Source organism: Motacilla alba, chromosome 14, assembly GCF_015832195.1.
Source record: "Motacilla alba alba isolate MOTALB_02 chromosome 14, Motacilla_alba_V1.0_pri, whole genome shotgun sequence".
NCBI classification, from domain to species: Eukaryota; Metazoa; Chordata; class Aves; order Passeriformes; family Motacillidae; genus Motacilla; species Motacilla alba.
Window position 1 is genome coordinate 1,390,536 of NC_052029.1, and position 15,348 is coordinate 1,405,883.

The window sequence follows — 15,348 nt, forward strand, 5'->3', positions numbered from 1 at the left end:
GGAGACATCAGTCATCCCACACCTGTGGTGTCTTGGGGTCTTCCATCCCATCCCAGGAGCCTTACGTGCTCCAGCAGCAAAGGCACAGGGGATACAACTCTGACACCTACTAGAAGAACAAACTGTCTCTTACCTCAAAAACTCAAGTTCTATCATGATAAAATAGGTAAGTAAATGCAAGATGGGTAGAAAAGCCCCTCAATGCAGGCTGAGCCAAACAGAGGAAGGACGCCCAGGCGTCAGTAGCCTTTTTCCCCCTTGAGTAGGGTTAAACTGCCACATAAAGCAATTCCACAGCCTGGTTCAAGATCACTTCCTCAAGCTGGTAAAGCAGAACCCTTTGCTTCCTCCTGCTGCCCATGGAAATGCCAGTTTTAGCTCGTCCCAAGAGGAGACAGACATGCCTGCTGCCCGCATCGCTGCCGGCTCCCACCGTGGTGCTGCTCTCCTGGCCCGTCTCCTCTGCCAGCTCCACGCCAGGAGCCAGAACAGGCAGCTCTGCTCTGCAGGGAGGGGAAAGGCTGGGAGCCCTGCTTTAGAACCTGCAGTAAAACCCCACGGTGGGTGGAGTTGGGAGAGGAAGGGAGCTATAAATAGGGGGAGGATAACCTAGCTAAGTCGGAGTGATCTCCGAGACTGTCTGGTCTAACTGGGCTGCTTGGCTGTTAGTGCTGCATGAAATCGGATTTCTCCAGGCAAAGCAGTAAATCCTTCTCCTCAGGGTCATCCTCATGCCAGGTGAGAGCAGCCAATGAATGATATTGAAGGGGGAGCGTTGACCAAAGGTGGGGAGAGGGCGAACCAGTCTGAGAACAGGAGTGGCAGCAGCGTTACAACCCAATGCAAAGCACGTACGTGCTCACCATGCTGAGCTCCGAAATGCCTTTGGCCAACACTAAGCAAATGAGGAGCCTCCAAGAAGTCAAGGTGAGAATGGAAACTGCACTCCAGAATGGGAAGGGGTCAATTAAAGAAGAAGAAAGCCACTCTGGAAGCACTCAGCCTTATTTTTGAGGAATTTCTGCCACTGGGCAGGGAGTTGCCCCAGGAGATGACCTGCAGGCACGTGGCTGAACAGGGGAGGCTTCAGTCACTAAAAGGGAGCAAACTGCCAAGAGTCCCTCTGTCTTGGCAGGAGGGAGCAGGATTTTTCCTCTAATTAACAAAGCACTGATTCCACCTATCTAATCTGGAGAGGAAGCAACAATGTGAACAGATTGAAGTGTCTTGAGAAGGGTGGATCTCACTCATGGAAATTAACAGTTAAGCACCTTAGCAAGATGCTGAGTTTGGATTTTGGTTTTCTGCCCCTGGCAGCTGCAATAATTACCAGGTTTGAACTGATGCTGGGTAACTGCTCCCAAAATATCGCTTCCAAAATGAAACCAGGTTTGATCTTGCCAGCCCCAAGCCACTCACAGCTGCTTACCCTGATCTGTGGTACACAATGCAGACCCCCCCCTCCAGACCCTGGGCAGCAGGCATGTACAGAGTGTGCAGGACAGCAAAGCTGTCCCATGGAGCTCCTCCTGCTGCCAGGACAGCAAAGCAGCTGCCTGGATGCTTCCACATAACCTTATTCCTCCACGCCAGTGAGCAGTGCTGACCCTTTGGGCCCCAGCTCTCGTGCAACAACGGAGCAGGCAGGAAGGGTGGGGATCTACCCAACCCCCTTTCCTTCCCTCCAGTTTCAAAGTAGCTTTTGGCTCTGAAGACAGAAAAAAAAAAAAAAAAGGAACTAGCCCATGTGTTTCAATGCATCTAGGAAGTCGCAGGATCAACTTTTCCTAGCATCAGCCCCAAGCTCTTCCCTTTGACACGCAGCAGGAAGAAGAGACAGAGGTCCCTGGAGCTGCTGCAGCCAGGAAACCAGGGAGAGAGACTCACCCCCGCTGGTCCCACGTGCAGCAGCCCCTCTTTGTAATGGGATACCTCCACACTCCTTTTCCTAGTAATTTATTTATCCACGTGGTGCGAGTCAGTTTTGCTCCTGCTTGAATTTTCCAGCCTCTCTTGGTTCTCAGCCTCAGAAACTCAGGGACAAGACTTTGCCACTTCATTAATTCCTCCATTCCCACAGCCTATAAATCAAGTCAATTCTGAGCTACTCCCTTGCTCCAGGGAAGATCCAGGAATGAAAATACCATCAGACATACTGAGCTCCAGACAGCTCTGTTCTGAGGTGAGGGCCAGCAGCTGGCCCAAGAGAAGGCTCACCATGTACCTGAGGGAAACACATCCCTCAAAGCTGTGCCCAGAGGAAGCTGCAGAAGACTTTCTTCTAAGACTGAAGCTGAAGTACCAGCCCTTCTCCTCCCTCTGCTGTGTGAGCTCCTCTGCCTGGGGGCTGACAAAGATCCATAGAATGTCCTGAGTTGGAAGGGACCCATAAGGATCTTAAGTCCAACTCCGGGCTCTGCACCAGGAGTCCTCAACAATCCCACCCCATGCCTGAGAGCATTGTCCACACACTCCTGGAGCTCTGGCAGCCTGGGGGGAATGACCATTCCCAGTGGAACCAGATGTGCTGGGACCTGGTACCACCATCACCAGCAGAGGAGGAGCTCTCTGCCTTCAGTCCCATGTCAGCTGCTGCTGGCAGACAGAAGCCAGGGCTCCTCAAGAGCTCTCACTGTCCAGTGCCCACACACAGCCCTGGAGGAGCAGCCTCCTCCCTGGGGACGGCAGGATGTGACTCACACCCTTAAACACCAAGGAGCTCAGGGACAGCTGCAGGAGCTGGAGCTGTGTGGGGGCATTAAGCTGGAGAAGAGCACTTCAGATATCCTGGAGGAATGGCCAACCCTTGGCCTCCCACCAATCCTGCCTCCACGCACAGCACATCTCTCCTGAAGGAGGCACGTGCCCAGGGAGGCCAAGGCAAGCAGGGAATGGTGCGCAGGGCTGGAAGGTGCATAGCACGAGATGTGGCAGCCTAAGAAGGTTATGAAGTGCCAGAGCAGGTTGGGATAGCTAAGAATGCAGAGGGGAAAGTCTGATGGTGTTATGCTAGCCAAGGAAGGGAAAGGAGCTCAAGCATTTGTGTGATCTAGCCAGCCCCCAGCTCCAGGCAGAGTGGCAGGACCTGAGGATGCAAAAAAACAGGTACCAGCAGCAAGAAGAGCACGGCTAGAATCCACCTGGCTGAGATGACCCTGAGAAAAGCAGTAACCCCAGGAGAGGAAGGGAAAAATCCTCTCTTTTTCCACAAGGCAGCACAGGAAGAGCAGACAAGCAACAAGACACCCACCTCAGGCAGACACAGCACTGAAACCCAAGCTGCAAACGCCAACCCAACGAGAGCTCCACGGCTCAAGTGCAGCAGGAGCAAGCGAGCTGGAACAGTCTGTGCTGAGCAGGTGTCCTGCACACAGCTGGGGACAAGACAAAGTTTTGCTGTTCTTTCTCCCTGCCCTCATTTGCCAAGCCAGCCCAAGTGCTGCAGTCTTGGCAGGAAATGAAGGTGTCAGCAAGTTCCAATTCCTTGCAAAGCTTCTAACAGGGGAGGGTGGGAAGGCACCTCCAAGGACAGACTGAGGCAGGGGTATAACTGGAGGGATGGGACAGTGGTTGGCACGTTCAGCTGGTATGGGGGCTTTTCCAGCCCTCGTGCTCCACACAGAGCTCCCCAGGGCTCTGTGACTCAGAAAGCTCGGCCTTACCTGCCAGGGCCAAGGACTCTTCAGGTGTGCAAGACACGAGGATGACAGGCAGTGTGCAAGCACTGCAGATGGGAGGACATAGAAAAGGGAGAGAAGGGTGAAACTCACCCCCTCAAATGTTTGTTCTGGGGCAGAGGGCTGAGGGAGGAGAATCAGATATTCTGGCCTTGCAGGAAACTGAGGGGACAGGAAGCTTTAAGTGAGCTGTTTTTCAGGTCTTGGTGAGAAATAAGACCTGTACACCACTTGCAGAGATATCCCTAGTGTCTGGAAGCAGATTTCCAGATGGGATATTAACGAGGTAACAAGATAATTGAACCTGGAGTCCCAGACCAGCACAGAACAGGATCTCACAGTCCGTGCTACAAAGTCCAGAACAGCAGCACATGTCTCTGGCCACAGACACCAACGTGCAAAGGTAAGCTTGAGAGTCTTTACCTTCTTTCATCTGCCTTGAAACCAGTTCTGGCCCAACTTTAGCCCAGAAGAAACTCATACACAGCAGCTGATTTGGGCTAAGCTGCACTTAATGCCCAGCACTGACTCTTTGTAAGTATGCAGGCAGAGGAAGAGGTGTCTGAAGTGTGAGGTGAAAGATTGATAGGAAAAGCAGATGTACTGCAGAGCCAGCTTGGCCACAGAGCAACTACCATCAAAGTCTGAACAAAATTTCCTCTTCTCCCTTGCACTGGACACTGTAAACCAGTGACAGATAATCCAGGGAGCTACTGGAAATCTATCCCGGTCACTTTGAGAGAGGGATTACACAGATCTGAAAGGGCAATCAGCATCTTAATCGCAAGCTGGAGGGAGAAAAAGAGGAGAAGCAGGAAGGAATTTTCAAAATAAGGGTTAACTTCAAACCTCATCTCCACTGACAACTGCAAAGCAGTTTCTGAACAAGCGTGAAAATGGGAACAAGGGCACTGCTGCAGAAGGGTCTGAGTGCACACACGTTTAAGAAAACCCACACAACGAAATCCCTCCAAGCCCAGTGCTCTATTAAGTCAATTAACACTGCTCCATTGAAGTGCAGCGAGCCGCATGTATCCCGCAATTCGCGGCCAATTGTGGGGGACTCCGGAGCTCAGGCGGCGTGGGTGGGCTGGCAGGGCCCTCCCAGCACCAGCAGCGAGGAAATGCCACAGGCAGACTCACAGGGGAAGGAACAAAACAACAAGAGCCACAGCATCCAATCCCGGGAAGCTTTACCAGCAGATCTCATTTCCAGATCTTTTCCTCCCCGTGTTTATAATCTTTGCAGCAGAGTTCTGCCATCCTACTCAGCTCACAGGCTGCCCCAGCTACAAAAGATGTCAGGCTGAAAAATCACCTCGACAGACTGCCTGCTGAGACCAGTTGCATTATAAAAACAGGAAGCTCTTGCCTGCCTGCTCCCGATATGCTATGGATTGAATGGGAAGGAGCATACGCAGGGACGCTTTGCAAGAAGAGTACACACATGGGACTCTTGCCAGGAAAAATGCATCTTGAGTAACACATGTGCTCTTAGTTTCTTCTTTTTTCAGAAAGGTTTAACTACACTCTGAGCTACCCAGCAGCAATAAACCACTTTTTTCCCCTCTTTCTCACTTATAGCAGAGTGTTGCTTGGTAAACAGCAGATCTTCCTGTGTCTGAGGCTGTGCCAGCCTGTGCTGAACAGAACTGTTGTTATTGCACATTCACAGCTAGAGATAAACATGAATAAGAGCCACGAGTAAGAGCCAGGCACTGGTTCTTCAATACACTGCTTTATCAGGTTCACCTTGATTCAAATGTTTCTGACATCTCTCCCTCCTGAAGGAGCAAGGTGGCACAAGTAGCAAGGACAAACATTAAAAAAGAAAAGGCAGAAATGACAGCAGCACATAAAGTGCTCTTCTGTACTCACTAACATTCACAAAGTGCGCAGCTCACAGCTCCACCTGCACTTAAAACACTCAAAAGCACAACAAGGAAACAAATGGGCCCAGCCAACACAAGCTGCCCAAATGGGAAAACAAAACAGCCTTCAGCACATTTCTCAGGACAAATCTCCATCCAGAGCCACAACTGCTGCAGGACATATTGGTTACAGAGAACCAGGGAAGGAAAAAAATGTGCAAGTCATCATCTCATCTGCAAGCTAACACTCTGCAATGACACAGGCACAACAAACCAACCCAGGAAAAGTGGATACTGGAAGTTGAGGAGGGTTTCTAACCTTTCCAGGAGCAGACCTCTGGACCAGCTGCTCCAGAAGCACTGGGGGAAAAAGCACAGCATGAGTTCCAACAATTAGCTCCAGGAGAAGTTCATGACCTGCATGAGATGACTGCCCATCTTCAGCAGCACGGAACTGGACTTGATGACCCATGAAGCTCCTTCCCCACAGTCACTCAGCAACCCAAATTCATAGAGGCCCAGACATAGCACAGACATGAGGTCGTTCCCAAAAGGACAGCAGGGATTGTATCTTCATCGTGCTAAGTTGACAGATAAGCAGATGAAGGGCTGGCCACTGCAGAAGGGAGGGGAAGAGAATTGCAGCAAGAAACAGTCTCACAGCCAGTGAAAACTCAGGGCACAGACTTGGAAAGCAAAGTTTGAGAGGCAGGAGGTGGAGATGTCCCCTGAGCACACTGTCCCCAGACACTCCAGTCACAGCTTTAATTCTAACACAGATCAAACAGACAGTAAATATATCATTTGCCCAAGACACATCCAGTTGCATGCCTTCCTAGAGATAGCTCCAGTCCTCACTGCAGTGCCCTGCCCAAGCCACACAGGCAGCAGCACCTGGCTGTCTCCTTCTGCCATTTTAACGCAATTTGGCCTTTCCTGGCTTTCATCAGGCACCACGTCCCAATTTCCAACCAACTGGCCTAGATTTAAGCCAACACATCTCTAGCTGTGCCTCAGGCAAGCACAGAGGTGGAAGAAGCCTGTCAGACAATGGTGCCATTTGGCATTTCCATCACAAACAACCAAGAGATAAAAGCACAATAATTGCTGAGAGCTGCACAAGAGGCCTTTGCCTTCCCCAGGAGCACAGGGAACTGGAAGAGAACAGGGAGGTGGGACAGACTCAGGGGGCAGAGAGGAAGTTTCTCATCTAGAATCAGAATCACACAATGGTTTGGGTTGGAGGGAACCTTAAAGCCCATCTCCTACCACCCCCTGCCACCTTCCACTATCCCAGGCTGCTTCAAGTTCCATCCAACCTGGCCTTGAACACTTCCAGGAATGGAGCAGCTACAGCTTCTCTGAGCAACAGGGAAGCACAGCTCAGCACAATCATTTAATAAAAAAGCACCACATTACTGCTTACCACCTCTTCACCTCCAGATGACACCTGAAAAACACATCAATCCTTCTGCACACTGATGTGGCAGCCATGCCATTGCTTCTGTTAGGAGATCATACTGTATTGAAATTACAGGTGTGGAATAACACCTGGTACAAAGGAAGTGATACAAACAAAACAGTGCCTGAGACCACCACAATCCTCCCCTCTCCTCACCAGAGTAGTTTTACTGGCTCCCTGTCTCCATCACAAGTGGCTCCTCTTCAGCTACACCAGTCCAGCTGGAATTGTAGGATGTGTTCAGTTACACACACCTTAAGCAATATTTTCTGGAAACAGTCATTTGAACAAACACAATGGTCACATGAGGAAAAGGCTGTACTCTGAGAGGGCTGAAACACAATGCAGATGGTTTGAGTAATGGTGGAGCAAAGGCAGCCAGCCATGCAAGGTACCTCCAGCATGAGGAGGGAGCTGAGCTTTAACCAAGGGCTGCTGGCTACATCCTGAACCAAAAGGGCAGATGGAGAGGAGATCATGTTACTGGAGCCACTCCCACATGCCTTGCAAGACATATCCACAGGCCTGAGCCTTGTGTGGTGCTGCAGACCCCCAGGCTCCCTCCAGCAGGCTCTGCTTGCTAGGACATGGCAAGGTCAGGCAACAGGAACAAGGGCAGGAGCTTTTGGAAGGGTGTATCAAAAGAGGTCCAAGAGCAGGAGTGCCACCTCATCCCTCTCAGCCATGAGAAGAAGCCGTGGTGGTGATCTGACCAACACCTGTCTGGTGACAGTCACCACTCAAACACCAGAGTGCTCATGGCCCAGCTTCACTGACCAAAGCCATGAGAGGTTCCTGCAGACTTTCTGCTGTGGCTGGGCATCAACAACACATAAAGATTCCAGCCAGTCCATGAACAACCAGCCAGACCAGATGGGCCACCACATAGCAAGCACTAGTGTCCATCTGATTAATCCAAAGCCCCAGCCTGGATGAGGCCACAACAACCTGGATCATCTGAATCCAAGAACAACATCACAGGCTCCAAATGTATCCTGATAGTCCAAGCTCAGACTGGCTTCCCAGCACCTCATCCTGCCTCCACAGCCCAGGCTCTGAATGCCCAGGCAGAGAGCAGCTCAGCCACACAAGGCACAACAGTCACCTCTCCGTCCCAGTGGGCTGGGAACTGCCACAGCTCTGTGGTTACTGCAGGCAAAGCTACACAGAGTCTCTTCATTTATTGCCCTGCCCTTGCACTGCCTCAAACACACCCTGGAACACACATGTGAGATTAAGATTGCGAGGTGCTGGAAGATCCCACAATTTCTCTTCCACTTTCACAGTTCCTTCTTCACCATGAGGAAGCCAGAGGACATTGGTACCCCCACCCATTTAAGCACGTAGCCTTCACACAGACAGCACAGAAACACTCAAAGGAGGAACTCAAACAAGGAAGAAAGACAAGAATGAGAGGCATGAGAGACACGAAGCAGGGTAACTGTGCTCACAAACCAGAGGAGAGGTCTCCTTCCTTCCAGCTCCTCCCAGCCCAGCCCAGTGCCAGCTGAGTCAGAAAAGGCTCTCACCCAACACAATTCCTGCTTGGCAGGTCCAGTGCCAGTCACTGTAGGGTCAGCCTGGTGTCCCTGGTCCCGAGCGGCCGCTGCTGGCACCCGCTGAGTGGCCTGGCTGGAGGAGCATGCTAGAAGGTCCCTGCACCGAGCACTGGAAGCCCACCAAGCCTGAAAGGAGCAGCTGCTGTCCCAAGCTGCTGGACAGAGAGTGAAAAAAGGCACGTAAGAATAGATGACATCAGAGACTCCAGGCCCATCAGCATGGCACCAGCAGAAACAACCAACCTCACATTTTTGGTCCCTCAGTCAGCATCCCCTTGAACTCCAGCTCGCAGAGCTTCCCATGACATCCAGCTGGAGCTTGGTCCCCCCTGGAGACAGCTTTTGGGTCAGCTCAGACTCTTCACTCGTACTCTCAGAACCTTTGGCTGTGACTTTATAGTTCCGTGCCCACCACTGGCCTCTCTCCCTGCCAGCGGCTGCTGCTCAGCATCCTGGTGGGAGCTGTCATCAGAGCAGGGAACGGCACACCTCGGGAGCACAGCAGGATGGAGCACAGCAGGATCACATGGAGGAGGACTCTGGACAGCTCTCAACAATTAGCAACAGGGCAGGATCTCCCGAGGGGCCGGATGGGAACGCAGCGATGTCTGGCCGGGCACGCTGCCTGAATGTTCAAATACAGAAACAGATGTTAATTACCCTGCATAGCCAGGACATCATTACCAGCTACATCTCCTGGAGATTATGAAGTACAAATTCCTCTGATTATGCCAAACACGCCCATCCCACCCCCAGCAGCCATGACGTTTGAGTAGTTGCCTCGGCAAACCTCTCTCCTCTGAGATATCTCCCCTTCCTCCTTCTTACTCTCTGCTCTCAAAACAACCTGTTTTAATGAAATTCCTGCTTTGGGAAAGTGCTGTCTCCTTTGGGACAGGCTTTTAGCAGATGGAGGCAACAAGAACCCTTGTCCATAAGTGTCTGGCTCTCCAGCACACTCTCACTTCCTCTATTTTAGGATGGGGAGGGAGGACAAAAATAAGGATTCAGCTGGCACCATGTGATCAGTGAGCCTCTTTAGCAGCATGGCAAAGCAAGGGACTCCATTCTGCCCCCTCACCTTGCTCACCATCCCCACAGCCACACCATCAGATGCAGTATGATACCCCCAGGGCAGGTCATGGTGAACTCCCAAAGAGCTTTTCTCTTCCAGCACTCCCCAGCACTGACAATTCCAGGCAGTGGGGAGAAGGTGCCCTGTGGTCAACACCTGGACAGGTGCTGCTAACAGAACCAGGGCAGCAGAGGGAGGGTGTACAGAATGGGCCAGGAACACCACTCGGGACCAGTAATGAGTAAATAAGGGACTGATTCAGGAACTCTTCAGGCTCAAAAGGACTGCCCTAATCCTTTTAGCCCAAGGGTCTGTGCAGCTACGCAGGGAATTCCAGGCCCACAGTCCCTCCAAGGCACTCACTGAGCTGCTCCCGCACTGAAAGGCAGGAGATTCAGGAGAGCTAAGGAGGCAGTGAGACCAACACCAGCAGACAGAGCACCCCCCAAGGGCCACATCACATCAGTATCCTTGCACGTTCCATGGGATAGGAAGGGAAAGCACTCAGCACCCAGCAGCTCAGCACAGACCTGCTGGCCACGGCTGGAATTCCAAGGACTTCCTGAGCTCTGCCTACTGGCCAGAGTCTGCAAGAAGCAGACTGACAAGCAGCAAGCTGGAGAGCAAGACCTTGACTACATCAGTGCTGCAGGCTCTGTGGATTGTGGATGGCCACAGCAGAGGACAGGACTCGGCACACAAAGACCGTGGTGCTGTGTTCCCACTTCCATGGACCAGTACAAACACAGGGGATTTGCTGCCAGCAAAGTTGTCCATGAGTAACTTTCTCAGCAAACCTTTTTGTTACAGGAGCAGAAGGACACAAGTTGGGAAGCTGCCTGTGATATCCTCAGTAGACTGAAATCACCTGGGCTGGGATTGGGAACCAGATGCTGAAGGGGAAATTTTGGTGCCACTGGAAGCATCACATTAGAAATGCAGATGGGCAGCATCACTGGAGGAGGACAACAGCTTTTTGTAAGGTCTTGGTCTCCATCTCACCAAACTGAGAATGCACTGATAACCCTGAGGTTTGGCAAGGGCTGCAAATGCCAGGGCTGGGGCAGGACACCAGCTCAGTCCCCTGACACAGAGTCACTGCCATCATCCCTGATGCTGAGCCTGCTCAGGCCCACAGCATCTCCTACAAAAGGGGCTGCACTGCAGGAACAGAAAAGCTCTTTCTTTTTTTATGAACACTCATTAGAGTTTACACCGTTGGCAAAGTGTGGAGGCACGCATTTGTGGAGGAACAGAGATATGGTTCCAACACTGGTTTTAATGTGCAAGCCTAAAGACTCGGCTTCAGTTTTTAGAAATCAAACTTGATCATCTCAAGCTGGCAAAAATAGCCCCATGTTCCCTTGAGTTATTTTCTTTTCAAATAGGCAGGGTACAGCACAATAGGAAATATCAGCAGTTATGTATTCAACCTCCAGAAACCCAACGGGCCAATTCCAGCAACCCACGGCAGCTTTCCAATCCTCCCTGATCTATTTGCTGGAGTTAGTCTGAAAAGCAGGCTGCCCCCGAGCCATTCAGCAAACTCCACGTCCCGCTAATTACATCAATATAAATGTATTATCTTGGCTGTCAAACACGGCCGCCTGAACAGGACAAGGCTCTGCCATGGAAATGCAAGAAAACAATTGCTCTTTCTGCTGGTGACACATTTCTCTGGATCCTATTTCCTTGCCAGGGCTCCCCCTTCTCCCTTCTGCCCAGGCACCAGGGCACCAGCGTTTTTTTCTTCCAGAGCAAGAGGAAACGGCACACAAAAACCCTCCTCATCCTTTGAGCAACTGAACACAAACTAATTTTGGGAACACCACTGGCATTTCCTCTCAGCCAACCTGAGAGCTGCCAGCACGCAGGGAAGGGAGCTGTGAGGGCAAGAGTTAAATGTTTCTCGTGAGCAGGCAGCAGCTCTTCTGCCTCTCTTGGCTTCCTCAGCTGCCATTGCTAAACACAAGGCAAGTGTCAACACTACAAACAGCAAACGAGACAGAAATTCGGAGCAGCCTGCTCCTCCCTGCCCAGCTCAGTGACTGTGGCCTGGAGACGAGGGAGCCTCTCGGGAAGGCTCCAACAGCAAGCAGCAAGGTTGAGGCGAACACAGGCAGATGCAGAAGAGCAGGGAGGCAGCTCACTTCGCTCCACAGTGGGATTATGACAGAAAATGAGGAGGAAGCCACTGACTCACCTGTCCCACCCGCATAAGCAGCTTTCCCACCGAAGGCTGCACTGAATGTGACCTTGAGTTCCAGCAAATCGGGGGCTCACAAGGTTCTCCCCAGCTCTGGGCACTGGGAGAGAGCCATGGTGGCAGGGCACTGGGCTGACACACACTGTACAAATCTGCCTCCTTGGACTGCAGGCAGCCACAGCCCCTCACTCCAGCTTCCCTCTGCTTCATAAAAATCCTCACCTGGAGAAAAGCCACAGGGTCTGATCCTTCCCAGACCCCTCTGTTCGCAGGCAGGGTCAGAACAAAGCCATTCAGATGAAGTGGGAAGATGGGAGGAAAACTGCATTTCTCCACCTAGGAGCAGGTGATGTTTCCAGCAGCGGGGACCAACACGACCACGGAGACACAACACAGCCTGAGTCTCTCTCTAGATCTCATGGTCAACCAGCGCAAACTTGGAAAGCTCCCACAAAACCTCTGGGACAGAAGCGAGCAGCATGTTTTTCACGAGTTAAAGCCAACTGCACTCAGCTGAGGGAACACCAGGGCTGTGGCCGCTTCCCCCTGCAAAGCCAGCAGAATTCCGAGCAAAGATAAAGGGTGCCCAGAGCAAAGACAAGGGGGGAGCAAGCAGGACAGTGAGGGGTGCATCTGCTGAGGGCATCCAGGCTCCTCTATGGAGTCACCCAGCCCTTCTGCCACCACGAGACAGCTCCAAGTCTGGGCACAATGCCTGACCTTTTTTACGTGCAACTTTAGCACTTTTGGGTTGTTTTTCAAGATTTATTCCAATTCAGGAGACACCGTGCCTGGCCCACGCCTCCAGTTCCCTTATGCACCAAGTCATCAGGCTGGAGGAGGCTGCTCTCCCTCCTGCCAAAGCAATCGGGCTTAGCAAACCCAGCCAGTCACATCAGACCTTCAAAGGGCTCTCCAGCCATTCAACCCCTCCCGGGAAGGGAGCAATGTTGGGTCTTGCCTTCTGCCTTCAACTGCTAAAGCCTTGGACACAAACAGAAGCTGATGCAACTTGAAATGAGTTAATATCCCCACACACATAAAATCAGGGTAATTTGAATCATGCCTTGGACAGGTTATGCTCAGACAGCTCAGCCCTGCTCTGGTGCATGCAGGGGCACAAGCCAGACTGTTCAGCAGGATCTCAAAATATGGCCGGACAAATAGCAGCCACCAGCAGACTCTCAGAGTCACAGGCAGCCAGTCTGTCACCGCAGGTCTGCTCCAGTTTAGGGAAGAGCACAGCCCTGAAGCACAAGTCCCTCCGAGTCCCAGGTGACAACGTGCAAAGCGTGGCAAGATCTCTGCATTCAGAGCCACAATCTGGGATACGCACCCTTCACCTTCACCTTGGCTCCCTCCAAACACATCTCCTAGTCTCCATCAGCTCTTGACCCACCCACAGCAGTGCAGCACTGTCCTGCACCAGTGCCCCAGGCCACGTGCAGCGAGCAATTCCCACATAACCTTCTGTCCGACCACGGGAACCCACCCAGCCGCATCCCGGGCCTGCAGGCACACGGAGAGCAAAGCTCCACTGAGATTCCCAGCTTGGAGGAAACAGTATGACATTTCAAACACAACGTTCCCATTAAGCCATCTCCTCTAACAGGCCCACGGATGATCACCCTGAACAGTTGTTTCCTGGTGCTTGGGGGGATGTACCCCAGGAGCAGGGAGAGGAGAAAGCTCAGTAAATGGAGAGGCTGGCAAGTACAGAGCTTTTTCCATCCTCTAAGACTCCTGCATCCAGGACCTGGAGGCTGGAGATTGCTTCAACTGCAGCTGAGCTGACACGCAGCAAAATCCAGGGGTGTTGATGAGACACTGGCACCCAACAGCCTTAGGATGTGCAAGACCCAAGGATAATAGCCAGTCAACTGATTCTAAAGGGCAAACTCGCAGAGGCATGGGAAACTCTGCATAAAACCCTGCTCAGCCTCAGCACGGGTGTCTAAGCTGGAGGTGAGAGTGAAGAACTGCAGGACAGGCAGCCCGGGGTGCTGGGGGCTCTGCCGTGCTCCAGCCCGGAGCCGGCACTCGGCGGTGCCCCAGGCGGGGCTCCCCTGCCCGCGGGAGGCGGCGGGAGCTGCGATCTCGCCGCGCGGGGCGAAGGCAGCTCAGGCACCGCAGCCTAACACACAGCCTAACGCGGGCAATCACGGAGCCGCCCCGTACCCCCCGGCTGTTGCACGACCCTCAAGCCTGTTAAAACCCCTCCGGCTGTGCGGCCGGGCCGGGGCGCGAGCGGGGCCCCCGCAGCCCCAGGTCTCTCCAAAGCCCCGGGCAAGGCACCCCGGCCGCCGCGCAGCCCCGAGCCGGGACCCCGGCGCCGCCCGCCCCCCCGGGCCGCCCCGGCCTCCAGCCCCCGCGCGGGCCCACCGGCAACAGGTGGTGCGGGGCGGCCCGGGGGCGGCCGGGCCCAACCGGCGCCTCCGCCCGGGAGAGCCCCAGGCGACCCCCGGCGCGGGCGGGAGCCGCGGCCCGCGGGGCTGCGGCGGGAGGCCCCGGGCGGCCGGCCCGTCCCCGCTCCCTTCCCCCGCGCCCCCGTCGCCGCTCACCTGGGGGTGGAGGCGCCGCGCTGCCGCTCCGTCCCCTCGGCCCCGCGCGTTCCCCCGGGCGGAGCAGCTCGCACCCGCTCCGGCCGCCCCGCCGGCCCTTCCTCCCGCCCGCCCGAGCCCCGCGCCCGCCCTACGCCGCCGCCGTGGCGCAGCGCCCCGTCCCGGCCGCGGGCGTGCGGCGCGGAGACAGCGCAGGGACCGTCGTGAATAGCGCGGCGGGACTACGAGCCCCGAGGGGCGCCGCGCGCAGGAAGCGGAAAGCGGCGGCCGAGAGGGGCACCGGGAGCGGCGGTTCGAGGCCGGGGCCGGGGCAGGCCCGGAGGAGCCCCGGGCAGCGGCGGTGGTTCGGGCCCGAGGGACCGGCGAGCTCCGGGCGCGCGGAGGGCGCGGGCCGCAGCGGCCGGTGAGGGGCGGCGGGCGCTGTGCGGTGGGCGAGGACTACGACTCCCAGCGAGCCTTGCGGGCCGTGGGGAGAGCGCCCACCCCCGGCCAGGGGTCGCAGCGCAGGCGGCGCTGGCCTCGGGGGCGGTGGGGCCTGCCCGGGCGGGGGTCCCGGAGGGACCGGGGGGTATTGGCGTGCTCCGGGGATCCTGTTCGTCCGGGACCCCGGTTTGAGAAAGGCGGGTGCTTGGCCCTGAGCCCTCAGACGGAGGCTCCGTGCGCCCCTGAGCGTCCCCAGCGCTCCCCTGGAAGGCGCCGCCGTGAGGGGATGGAGGATCCGGGCGTTCCCTGTGCGGATCAGAGCCCGCGGCTGAGCCAACCTGGGCAGAAGCCGCTCGTAATTACAGCTTTAATGACCTGGCGGCACATGAAGCGAAGGCGGGGCCGGCAGGGATCTGCTCGGCGCTGCGGGCGATGTGCAGCCGCGGTTCGCCGTGGGACGGGGCAGCGGGGCCGGGCCGGGCCGCGGCCCTCGGGCAGCTGCAGGTGGGGCCTG

At 54.7% G+C, this 15,348-nt stretch overlaps 1 protein-coding gene across 7 annotated transcripts in view; it reads right to left on the reverse strand.

Annotated features, from left to right (window-relative positions):
• The window catches only part of CAPN15 (calpain 15), a 56,225-nt gene extending 41,478 nt beyond the window's left edge, over window positions 1–14,747 (reverse strand). The window contains exons 1-4 of one of the 7 annotated variants that reach the window (XM_038150975.1): window positions 14,412–14,745; window positions 8,813–9,194; window positions 8,540–8,724; window positions 5,868–5,908 (exon numbers count right to left, since the gene is read on the reverse strand). The gene's annotated coding sequence lies outside the window, so the exon portion shown is untranslated. Of the gene's footprint in view, window positions 1–133; window positions 5,846–5,867; window positions 5,909–8,539; window positions 8,725–8,812; window positions 9,195–14,411 lie in introns of those variants that run through there. The other 6 variants (XM_038150977.1, XM_038150979.1, XM_038150974.1 and 3 more) reach the window with 6 other exon arrangements.
• Between the last annotated feature and the right edge of the window lie 601 nt (window positions 14,748–15,348).